The sequence below is a fragment of the Pseudorca crassidens genome, chromosome X (assembly GCF_039906515.1).
Source record: "Pseudorca crassidens isolate mPseCra1 chromosome X, mPseCra1.hap1, whole genome shotgun sequence".
Classification (NCBI taxonomy): domain Eukaryota; kingdom Metazoa; phylum Chordata; class Mammalia; order Artiodactyla; family Delphinidae; genus Pseudorca; species Pseudorca crassidens.
The window spans coordinates 128,420,788-128,434,112 of record NC_090317.1 but is presented as its reverse complement, the minus strand read 5'-3'; positions in this window follow the sequence as shown (position 1 = coordinate 128,434,112).

Sequence of the window (13,325 nt, the reverse complement as noted above, 5' to 3'; positions counted from 1 at the left end):
TTCTCCACAGGAATTCATTCTCCTTCAAGATGCTGAACGCACAGGCAGGGCCCTGAGATCTCGGGAAGTGGAGAACTCTGCATGGCCCTTCTGACGTGCTTCTCTCACGTCACGCGACAGTGACAAACGAGAGCACTGAAAAGGCCGAGTGTTAAATTACTCCCTGCTCCCCGACACCGCACAGCATGTAACGTGTCTGCGGCAGAGCGTGAGTGGAAGTGTGTGTGGTGGCACGTGCGTGTTTGTGTGTGTGTTTAAAATCCTAATTGTATAAACGTATGTACCGATCCTCTACCACTGTTTTCTTTGATGCCCAGATAAATAAACGTGCACCCGTTTCTGCGGGAACTTCACGTTGCTATCAAATATTTCTTCAGACTCTGAGGCCGAGGCTGAGGATCTCTGGGCTGTGGCCCATCACCTCTTACTCTGAGTTCTTGCTTACCTGCTTTCACAGCGTCTGTGACCTTTCACCTACCTGCTGTCATCCCTGGGCCTTCTCCCCTGCCTCCCTCCCCCAGCCCCCTTCTCCTTTCTTAAAGCACCACTAACCCAACCCTACCTTATCCGACACACTTTGCCAAAGACTTGGAAAAAAGAGGGGAATGGTGGCAGAGGATAAAAAAATTACTAAAAACTGAGTATCAGGTACCACATTAAAAGTCCATCACCCTTTATTTTACAGAGAATTCCTTATTAAAATTTCCCATATTTCTGGAGTCTGCTCTTCCTTACTCTATAAAAAGATCTTTCATTCATCCAACAAACATTTGTTAGAAGCTTACTTATATACCAGGTCTGGGTCTATGTGCTAGAGATTCAGCAGTAACGAAAACAAACTCTGCCATTACGAAATTACATTCTCCGTACCCATGCCTTCTTTTCTGAGCCCTGGATCACTGAAGCCCGTGGATCAAAAAGAAACAGTGGAAAATTCACGTTGCCCTAGTACGCTGAGCATTTCCACCTCCCACTGTTTTAACCTCCCCCTTTCAACCTAGGCAAGTAGCTGTGCTCTTTATAACCAAAAGAACAATTCCGGTGTTTTCCTAAGCAGAAGAGCAGCTTTCATCTTCATATGGATTCTGCCTCCGCTCTAGAATGCGAAAACCATTCTAGTCAAGTTTTTAAACCAACGTTTCCTTCTCTCTGCATTTGCCGTTTCAAAATTCCACTTAACTGAAACCACTTCTCAATTATAATATCACCGATACATAACGACAATAGTCAGTATAAAATCTACCTCTTCATGAGAACTGGAGGTCCCACAAAATATTTAAATACAAGCACTTAACAATATTTCTGGGAAAAGACACCCAGAGATTTGTATGTATTTGAATCTAGAGTACATAAATTCAGAAGTCTAACTTATAGTATTGAGGCAAAAATATGTTTAAACAGTGATCTCATGCTCATGAGTCGGTAAAAACCATTATAATGAGCCAGCAAAGGGAAGAGAAATAATATATATTTCACTCCAGCTCTCTCCCATTGAATCCTTGCTATCCATATGATACCGTGTCACATGTTTTAGAAAACCGAGATGGAAAAGCGCCTCAGACTCCTTTACTTATATTCCCGTTTCACCTCTCTTCAGAGACTTCACGAAAGAACTCCATTGAAAGAACAGTCATTGTTAAGTTCATTTCTTCACCTCCCACTTCTTCTTGATCTGTTTTCATCTGGCTTTAACTGCAACCACCCCACTGAAAGTGCCTTTGTCAAGACCATGGTTTGCTTTCTGTTCCTTGTTTTACTTGACTGTTCCACAATTCTTGACATTGTTGGCCATTTCCTTCTTTCTGAAACACTTTACTCCCTTGGTTGTCAAGGCAACACACATTTTAGCTTTAGTCTCTTTCATGGGCTCTGATTCCTCTGCCCACCACTTAAAGGTTGGGTTCCATCCTCAACTCTCATCTCTCTCATCCTTTCTGAGATGAGAAGGACCTCGTTCACATTTCTGTTACCCCCATAATGTCTACAACCGCCAATGACATGTCTCTAGTCCATCTTTTTCTTAGCCTATAGAATCATATTTTTAACTGCCTACTTGACTTTCTCCACCTGAATGTTTTATTTGCATGTCAACCCCACCATAGTCCAAACTCGATGCATTATTTTTCCTTCCTCCCTACTCTCATCACCCTCAAGATGCAATTCCCACTCACAGCATCACTATACCCTCATTACCCACAGCAAAAAAATTTCAGAGTCATTCATACCATCTTTCTTCTCCATCACCTTTCCAGTCACTAGCTCCTGTCAATTTTATCATCTTAACACTGTACAACCATCTCTTCCTCGCCATACACATTGCTGTTTTTGCTAAGATCTTCAACGCTTATCATCTAGAGAATATGACGAGTGTTTCCTAATTGGTCTCCTAAGAACGGACTCATCATTCTAGTCTATTTTTCCTTATGTTATGATGTTGATCTCGCTAATGCACGAGCAAGTCCCTCTCCTACTTAAGAGATCACTAGTTATTCCCACTTTGTAATCATAGAAGCTCACACTGCGCAGCGTCACACAGAGCCTCCTGCATGATCCGCCTCTTCTCTATCTTTCCGACCTCCTCTCCCACCCTTCTCCAGGCCTCACCATACTGAAAAGCTTACACTACCCTTAAGCATATACCATATCAGTATCTTTCTCCACACATTTACACATCCTGTTCTCCCTTCCAGATATGCCCTTAGGATACCTTTGCCTACATGGTAGCCCTACTTGTCCTTTGAAGAGTAACTCAAGGATCTCTTCTCCTGGAAGCATTTCATGAGCCCCCAGGAAAATGTCAATCCGTGCTGCTGTGGGATCTGAGAAATGCCCTGGAAATAGCCTAAGATTTGACTTAATTGTTTGGACATAAGATGAGTCAAACAATTCTAGGGTTCTGATCCTGGAAGCCAAGCATAATGGTGAACAACTATTAGAAAATAAGAAGGATAAGGTTTTAGAAGAAGGGGGAAGATCTATGAGGTTATTTTTTAAAGCAAACTTTTTATTGATGTAGAACACATGTACAGGCAATTGTGTAAGTGTGCAGCTTACATGCCAGAACGACTAACACTGAAGAGACAGACAACACCAACTGTTGGCACAGATGTGCAACAACACTCATATGCTCCTGGAGCATAAATTGTTGCACCGTTTGGGGAAACCATTGGGCAGTATCAAATAAGACTAAACGCACACTCCGCCTAGAACCCAGCAATTCCATTCCTAGGAATACACCCAATAGATATGCTGACGTAAGCTCACCAAAACACATGCACGGCATGTTCACAGCTGCCTTAATCATTACAACAAAAAGTAGAAATGATCCAAATGTCCATCGATCCTTGAATGGATGAATAAATTGCACTATATTTACACCACGAAATACTACTGGACAATGAGAATGAACAACATACCACATGTAAAAGTGTGGATGAATCTCAAACATCACATGGAGGGAAAGAACTCATTACAAAGGGAGCATACTGCGTGATACACAGAGTACGAAAAGCAGCACAGCTAATCTATACTTTTTTAAAGCAGGACAGCAGTCAGTGACTGGAAAGGAGTGAAGCAGGTGATTCTAGGGTGTCAATAGGCTCTATTGCTTCATTTAGTTGCAGATTACTGGTTGTGTTCCATTTGTGAAAATTCATCAAACTGTACAGTATGTGCGTTTTCTACATACTGAACTGCAGTGAAAGGTTTTTAAGTGTACAGCTTGATGAATTTTCACTAAGTGAACACTCCCATGTAATTAACACCGAGCCATGAAATAGAATATTGCCAGCACCTCAGAAGCCCCCTCATGCTCTGGTCACTATCAATGCCCCCAAAACAAGTTCTATTCTGACTTCTACCATGGTGGCAGAGACCCCATCTGTACTGTTCAGTACCGTTTCCTCTACATCTACAAAACAGATGGGCACGGTGTAGATATTTTAAAGGTACACAGTGAACTAATAAATTACAGGCAAAAATGGGGGAGTCAACAAAGATATTTGCAACCTTAAGCTTGGCCAAGTCCATTAAATCAAAGGATAAACTAAGGAAAAGAAGCTAAGAAGGAAAGTGCAGTTCCCTGGAGAATGTCTACATTGAGGAGTAGGAAGAAGCAATACTGTAGGATAGTCCGAAAATCAATCAAACCATATTTTCATTTCATAAAACCCAATTTACTAGTTTCTTACCACCCTACTGATATGGGTCTGGTTTGTATAACTAACCAATTATTGATCCATCAAAAATATTTTACTTATGAAATCTTTTTGATGACTTATAAGCATCTGTGTATTCACAACACAAGGCTCTGAAATGTATAACTTAAGATCTGCATTGTGTTTCTTTGGTTTTTATTTTTTGCGGTACGCGGGCCTCTCACTGCCGTGGCCTCTCCCGTTGCGGAGCACAGGCTCCGGACACGCAGGCTCAGCAGCCATGGCTCACGGACCCAGCCGCTCCATGGCACGTGGGATCTTCCCGGACCGGGGCACGAACCTGCGTCCCCTGCATCAGCAGGCGGACCCTCGACCACTGCGCCACCGGGGCAGCCCTGCATTGTGTATTTTTTAAATCAACTTGAAAATAGAAAGAATTTCTTCTTCCTCGCATCCTTTGGATTCAAGCTGCCAGTAATTGTGCAAAGATCACCAAGTCCATTAAAAATTTATAACATGTGAAAAGCTCATTAGCCACAAAACTGATTTTTCTTTAACTTTCTGGTTCATTAAATCTGATATTGAGTGTTAACTGTATAGAAAGGAAGAAGCACCAGGACCCACTGTGGGAAGCTGGCTTGCCCGTCCATTCACATCTGCACAAATATCACCTCTCCCGCCTGAGCCCCAGGACAGGAAGGGCAGATGTCCAGGCAATAAACTGCCTGTAAATTATTATAAAGTGAAAGTACACACATGGGAGTGGACTTTTGTCTGCAGTAAGTTTCCCTGGCTGCGTATCTGCGTCTCTCCAATGACGGCAGTGTCCACGTTCCCAGGTGCAGCTCTTTCTCCTATAACTCCATTTACATTCGATTTGAATTTCACTTCCAGCACTATCACATGCCTTCCTCTGGACTTCTATCACGCCCACGGTTTGAAATAAGTGATAAGATTCATTTGTGTGACTGATGCTGTGCTATGTAATTTAAATTAGTCTGTCATCCCAATTAAATTAAGTTTCTTGACTTGGGGGTAAGGCGCTTACATACCATGTGGATCACAAAAAGATAGTATAGGATAAGGAGAGAGTGTAAATACTTTTCAAATTGTTAATTACGGTTATTTTTACATTTAGAAATATTGCACAATATCCCCACATGTTGGATTTCCATGATGGTAACTGAACTTAGAGTAGTTAAGGAAAAGATCACGATCAGTCATCCATACAGATGGATAATTACACACCACCCACGGACAGTGCTGACATGACAAAGTAATTAAAGGAGGCTGGCAGCTTCTCCTCTTTAATCAGCACAGACAGGGCATGGAGGATGCCCACGCTTGGCAAAGCCCCAACGCACATCTCGATGCCAAGGACTCCATATCACTTTCATCCTCTGGAGACAGAAAGACAAAGCCAGGCCCTCCTGACAGGTCACGTGGCCAGAAATCCAGGGCTGCTCCTCAGCAGAGTATCTTCAGGTACTTCCTGGATGGCCTTCTCTCGTCTTTAACTATCTTTTTTTTTTTTTAAAAAAAAAGTAGCACAGGTTTATGGAAATTGGAAATCTTTCAAAAAGTAGAAAACCAGATCATAAACATTCACACTGAGAGTGTTTGGACGCACTTGATGTTTGCTACGGATAGTTTCCCATACGATGATTACATGGAATATTCAAAGTTACATAAACTTTATAAATCAACAGGTATCGTCTTATAGATGTGTTTATTGTTAAGTTTTGTTTTGTTTTTTTTTTGTTTTTTTTTTGCGTTACGCGGGCCTCTCACTGTTGTGGCCTCTCCCGTTGCGGAGCACAGGCTTCGGACGCGCAGGCTCAACGGTCATGGCTCACGGGCCCAGCCGCTCCGCGGCATGTGGGATCTTCCCGGACCGGGGCACAAACCCATGTCCCCTGCGTCGGCAGGCGGACTCCCAACCACTGCGCCACCAGGGAAGCCCTATTGTTAAGTTTTTTAATCTAAAAAAACTTCAAGAAAAAACTGGTCTAAATCGGTATAGATAGAGCTTTCTCTGTGTGTTTCTCTGTTTGTTGACTCTTTCTGAACGTATATTCATATCCAAATTTTTTTGACAACGTCTCATAGAGAAGTCCTTTATCACCTAGTTTAGGGGGCAGATTGTGGGCAGAGATATAAATCAAGCACACAACATGCCACTTGTGGAAGTCCTCCGTCCTTGGTTTAAACAACTTTGACCTGTGTCCCAGGCTCGTGTTGTAAAAAGGATGACCTCTCTGACCTTCTCAGAGGGGGCTGTGGGCACAGAAGTCCAGGTATGAATGTCACTGGTCTCGCTTAGGCTGTGTTCAGAGGATAGGTATCCTAATCAAAGAGCTTGAATCCCAAGGTTAATTTTGCACTGGGTGACAGTTTCATTTGACTGGCAACCCCAGGTAGAGAGCTCCCAAAATACATGAAGGGCTATGTCAGCTAAAAAAGGAAGGAGAGACCCGGGGCTGCAGATACAGATGGAAATTCCACTGAATTTTTCATGCCTTGTATATAAACGTTCTTTCTCCTTATACTGCATAGATTGTCAACCCATTTTCTTAGGAGTACTTTTTTTAAACTAAAGCAATTTTTCAATTATGTCTTTGTTTTTTTTCTGTTTTGGACCTCAAAGCAATCTTAACTGTCTCTGATGCCCATTTTAACTGTACCACTACATGTTTTATTTCCGTGTACTCCTCTCTTATCTCACCTATCTTGTTTTCTCGTGTTATCCTTTGGTTTTTATTTTATCCTATTTTCCCCTCAGGACTTCACTCTCTGGCTTTTTGCCTTGCAGTGCATTTTGAATTCCAAACAGTTTTCTAGGATTCTTTTCTATTTCCTGACTTGCTTAACATTAGAAATTCACTCTCCTTCTGAGTTTTCAGGGTAATATTGCTTTTAATTCTGCAGCTTTTCCCATAGGCTTTGTTTTGCTTAGTTTTGTTCTTCGTTACTTATCACATGTAAAGGAGACATCCATTTGCGGCTTCTGTCCCCAGAGAGGCTGCATGGATTACGCTCATTTTCACTCTATACTCATTTAGAGTACTTTTCAAATTCCATTCTTTTACTGACATTAAGACCAACTGACTGCTATCCACAGCTTCTGGTTTGAATCTCAACGTACAGCAAATGTTCACTTATCACTTGCCTTCTATACTGAAAATGAGATTTCCTGGGTTTCCACCACCAGAGTATCCACGCTCAGCTCCAAAGGCATCTGTGTACAACCAATCCTCCAGGTGCATTTCCATTTTATTTATGGTGACCATCCACCCCAAGATACTGCATGCAACCACCAGCTCCCACCCAGCCCTCTTCCTGCCAAATATTTCTGAGGTCGGGTGTCCAAACAAAAATATAGGGGGTTACAACAGCTACCTAGAAAAGTTATAACTCAGTCTTTGCTTTGGAGCCTCTGCCTAGCCTCAGAGACTGGAAGTGGCAGAAGAAAGATCTGCCACTACTTTCATGTGAACCAGCAGACCTGTGGTGTTCTAGCTAGTTCTATCAGGTGAAATTAGTAGAAATTCTTCAAAACTTATGGCATTAGGTTAGCTGTCGATTTTCAGAGGTAATAGGGTGAGAAGCAGAGCAGAGTCATGGCAGGAATTTTAGCTGGAAATCATTTTCATGCGGAAGGGCTTCCCTGTGATTTAAGCTGAAATCCATTCCTAAAGAATAAGGCACGATGGACACGTTACCATTAAACTATTATTTTAATTCTAAAGTCATTCTCAGAAGACCACTCATCAAGGACTTTTCTTCATTTTCCGAAAGCACTACAGCTTCACCGTTCCGGGCAGATGACACTTTTTCCTAAGTGTGAATGGTCCAAAGATATGCAATTTCACCAGCACCCACAACAAAGCTCTTGCAAAGCTCATGACCCACGTGCATGGGGAAATTCCTCTTTGCATCACACCCTAAATCCTCCTCGTGCTCTGTGTTAAACCTGCCCCTTTCTCTTGAACTGCATCCACAGAGCGGCTTCACCAGCGCACTGAAATAACAGCACCACTCACTCTGGTTTGTTACAATGGCTCGACCGAGGGCCATCGGTTCAGTGCTGGGTGACGGCATAATTTACGTCAAGAACACTGTTCTCACTTATTGGAGGCCGTAAAGCTTCGTTTTAACTACATGATATGAGACCAATGTAATTATTTATTACAATATCATTATTATGTGAAATTAGCCTTCCTTTACACAACGATTTTATCATTAGTCACTGTAAAAAAAAAAAAAAAAAAAAAAGACCAAATTTGATGATGACTACACGAGACTCTCTTAGTTCTTGCCAGGGAGTTACACCCTGAGATGGAGACGTGCAGGGACCCGAGGCAGCAGCCACCTTAAAACCGAGACCTATGGGAAGGTGAGGGACACAGCAACGTTGAACTGTGAGCCATTACACCAAGGTCTCCCCGCACCCAAAGGGAAACTCTGGAGCTGCACAGCCCTTCAGAGCTGTCCTAAACTGAGGCAAAGGGACTGCACATGTCTACCCCCAAACTGTCAATAACTGAGTGGGAGTTGTTCTCAGGGGGCAGAGAAGACATATGCAAGGTTTCTCTCCTCACCAAGTGCATTCCCTAGAAAGGGATCCAGCTATCACCATCCCAAACGGTGCAGAAATAAGTGCCTCAGTCCTGAAGGGGGATCTGAGAGCACATTACAGAGTCCTGTATAAGGACAGAGAGCTTCCACAGACTGCTGTGCCAGACGGCTAAGCTAGGCTGTATGACAAACAATCCTGAAATTCTAATGACCGAATAAAACATTTTGTTATTTACTCATGCTCCTTGCCCAACACAAAGTAAGCCCTACTCATTAATGTCACTTGAGGACCCAGGTTGACAAAGGCTCAAAAACAGCAGGTATTTTTACGATCACTTAGGTAGAAGGACAGAAACGTGACGAATCATGCACTGCCTTGAAGAGACCCAGAAGGGAATCATGTTTCTTCCACTCCATTTTGTTGGCCAAATTATGTCACATGGCCTAAAATCCACCCGGTGTCCAGAAAAGGAGGAGAACCAGAACATCTATGACCTGATAACCACCACCAAGGACTGATCCAGCCTGGGCTCTACAGATGTTAACTGCTCACTGAAATGTTGCCATACTTTTTGTGTATCTTTGCACATTTATTCTTTAATTACAACTAAAGGAGAAGCAAAAGGAAAAGTACATTTGAGAAACTCTAACCTCTGGATAATAAAACTGAAGAGGTAAATATTTCCATAAAGCACTCCAATAAAGGAATCACAAGAAAATGCAAAGAAAGCAAGCATGGATGACATTTAGGAAGAGACTTGAGGGACTTCCCTGGTGGCACAGTGGTTGAGAGTCCGCCTGCCGATGCAGAGGACACAGGTTCGTGCCCTTGGTCTGGGAAGGCCCCACATGCCACGGAGCGGCTGGGCCCGTGAGCCATGGCCGCTGAGCCTGCGCGTCCAGAGCCTGTGCTCCACAACGGGAGAGGCCACAACGGTGAGAGGCCCGTGTACCGCAAAAAAAAAAAAAAAAAAAAAAAAAGAAGAGACTTGAAACTGTACATTGGTTAATGTTTTATCCATTTTTTAAGCCCCTAAAGTTATTAGCATAAAAATCCTCAAAACAGGGACTTCCCAGGTGGTGCAGTGGTTAAGAATCCACCTCCCAATGCAGGGGACACGGGTTCCTACCCTGGTCTGGGAAGATCCCATGTGCCGCGGAGAAATTAAGCCCGTGCGCGACAACTACTGAGCCTGTGCTCTAGAGCCCGCGAGCCACAGCTACTGAGCCCACGTGCCACAACTACTGAAGCCTGCGCGCCTAGAGCCTGTGCTCTGTCTGTAACAAGAGAAGCCACCGCAAAGAGAAGCCCAAGCACCTCAACGAAGAGTAGCCCTTGCTCACCGCAACTAGAGAAAGCCCACATGCAGCAACGATGACCCAACACAGCCATAAATAAATAAATAAATTTATTATTATTTTTTTAAATCCTCAAAACAAAAGTCTCTCTGTGTTTTGGACAGACTGGCAAAGCAGAGAAATGAGACAGTGTCGACTTCTTTATTCCGTTACCCAGTAAAGCTGCAGGAGGAAGAATCCTCAGACTTAAGGAACGAGGGTATCTCAAAAAAAAAAAAAAAAAAAACAGAAGAGGAAAATCTGATCTTCTGCAAGGAAAACAGAAAGCCTATGGCTTTGAAAACAACAATGTGAAGCTGTCACAGCAGCGACAAGCACATATTACAGGTTGCCTTGAGAGCGTGTATTTGTGCTGTGTGCATGTGATGTACCTTTGTGTGTGTGCGACCTGGGCTCCTCAGCATACCACCTGGATAGCAACAGCATAATACGGCCAGTGCAGTCATTAGTAAGCACCTTGGGGTTATAATTACATCCACATATCTACTTCAAAAACTTGAGAGAACTCTTCAACAAATGGTGTTGGGAAAACCAGATATCCACATGTAAATGAATTAAACCAGACCCTAATCTTACACCACGCACAAAAATTAACTTGAAATGCATTAAGGCCTGAAACTTAAACCCCGGGAAGAAAACATAGGGGAAAAGTTTCATAATATTGGTCCAGGCAATGATTTCTTGGATATGACACCAAAAACACAAGCAGCAAAAGCAAAAATAGACAAGAAGAACTACATAAAACTAAAAATCTTCTCCACAGCAAAGGAAAAAAATCAACAAGTAAAAAGTCAACTTAATGAATGGGAGAAAATATTTGCAAACCATATATCTGATAAGGGGTTAATATCTAAAATATAAAAGAAAGTTCTAACACTCAATAGCAAAAAAACAAATAAATAAATAACTTGATTTTAAAATGGGCAAAGAACCTGAAAAGACATTTTCTCAAAAAGACATATACATTGCCAAGAGACACATGAAAAGATACTCAACATCAACAATCATCAGGTAAATGCAAATCAAAACCACAATGAGATATCAACTTACACCTGTTAGAACGGCTATCACCAAAAAGACAGGAAATAAGTGTTGCCAAGGATGTAGAGAAAAGGGAATCCTGTGGTGGGAATTAAACTGGCACAGTCACAATGAAAAACAATTTGGAAGTTACTCAAAAAGCTAAAAACAGAATTACCATATGATCCAGCAATCCCACTTCTGGGTATATATCCCAAAGAACTGAAATCAGGATGTCAAAGAGATATCTATACTCCCATGTCCACTGCAGTATTATTCACAATAGCCAAGATATGGAAACAACCTAAGTGTCCACTGACAGATGAACAGGTAAGCAAAATGCCATACATACATACAACAAAGCATTCAGCCTCAGAAGAGAAAGAAATCCTGTCATTTGAAACAACATGGATGGACCTGAAAGACGTTATGATACATGAAGTAAGCCCAGTCACCAAAGTACAAATATTTCATGATTCCACGTAAATGAGGGACCTAGAATAATCAAACACACAGAAGAAGAGAGTCAAATTTTATTTTACTTTGTAAGGAACTATCAGGAAAGTATAAGCTTCTCTAAGTGACGGGGCTAGAGGGAGGGGAAATGGAGAGCTGCTGTTCAATGGATAAAGACTTTCAGTTATACAAGATGAGTGGGTTCTAGATACCTGCTGCACAACTTGGGGCCTGTAGTTAACAATCCTGTATTGTGCACTTAAAGATCTGTGAAGAGTGTAAATCCCATGCTAAGTTGTTAAGTATTCTTATAACATTTTTTAGAAGAAAGAAAATTTTCTTTTTTTTATTGAAGTATAGTTGATTTACAATGTTGTATTAGTTTCTGGTGTAGAGCAAAGGGATTCGGTTTCATACATATATTCTTTTTTATATTCTCTTCCATTATGTTTTATTACAGGATTTGAATATAGTTCCCTGTGCTACACAGTAGGACCTTGTTGTTTATCTACTTTATATACAGTTGTTTATGTCTGCTAATCCCAAACTACTAAGTTATCCTTCCCTGCTCTTCCCCTTTGGTAACCATAAGTTTGTTTCCTGTGTCTGTGAGTCTATTTCTGTTTCATAGATATGTTCATATGTGTCATGTTTTAGATTCCACATATAAGTGATATCATATGGTATTTGTCTTTTTCTGACTTACTTCACTTAACATGATCATCTCTAGGTCCATCTATGTTGTTGCAAATGGCATTATTTCATTCTTTTTATGGCTGAGTAATACTCCATTACATACATACATACATACATGTATATATATACCCACACCTCATCTTCTTTATCCATTCATCTGTCAATGGACATTTACGTTGTTTCCATGTTTTGGCTATTGTAAATAGTGCTGCTATAAACATATGGGTGAATGTATCTTTTTTAATTATAGTTTTGTCCAGATATATCCCCAGGAGTGGGATTGCTGGGTGGTATGGTAGTTCTATTTTTAGTTTTTTAAGGAACCTCCACACTGTTCTCCATAGTGGCTGCACCAATTTACATTCCCACGAACAGTGCAGGAGGGTTCCCTTTTCTCCACACCCTCTCCAGCATTTATTACTTGTAGACTTTTTAATGATGGCCATTCTGACCGGTATGAGGTGATACCTCATTGTAGTTTTGATTTGTTTTTCTCTAATAATTAGCAATATTGAACATCTTTTCATGTGCCTATTGGCCATTTTTATGCCTTCTTTGAAGAAATGTTTATTTAGGTCTTCTGCCAATTTTTTGATTGGGTTGTTTGTTTTTCTGTTATTGAGTTGTATGAGCTGTTTGTATATTTTGGAAATTAAGCCCTTGTCAGTCACACCATTTGCAAATATCTTCTCCCAGTCCATATGTTGTTTTGTTGATGGTTTCCTTTGCTGTGCAAAAGCTGATAAGTTTAAGTAGGTCCCAGTTGTTTATTTTTGCTTTTATTTCCATTGCCTTGGGAAACTGACCTAAGAAAACACTGCTCCAATTGATGTCAGAGAATGTTTTGCCTATGTTCTCTTCTAGGAGTTTTATAGTGTCATGTCTTATATTTAAGTAGAGAGAGAATTTCCTATTGCCAATAATAAAAAGAAAATATTTATTTGAAAAACCCAAACAGAAATCCGCTAAGAAAAACTATTTCAGGATTGGAAAGTCATTAACCGTATACACGTGAACATGACATATGATCCAGGTCTTACTGAGGCATGAACCGATGGA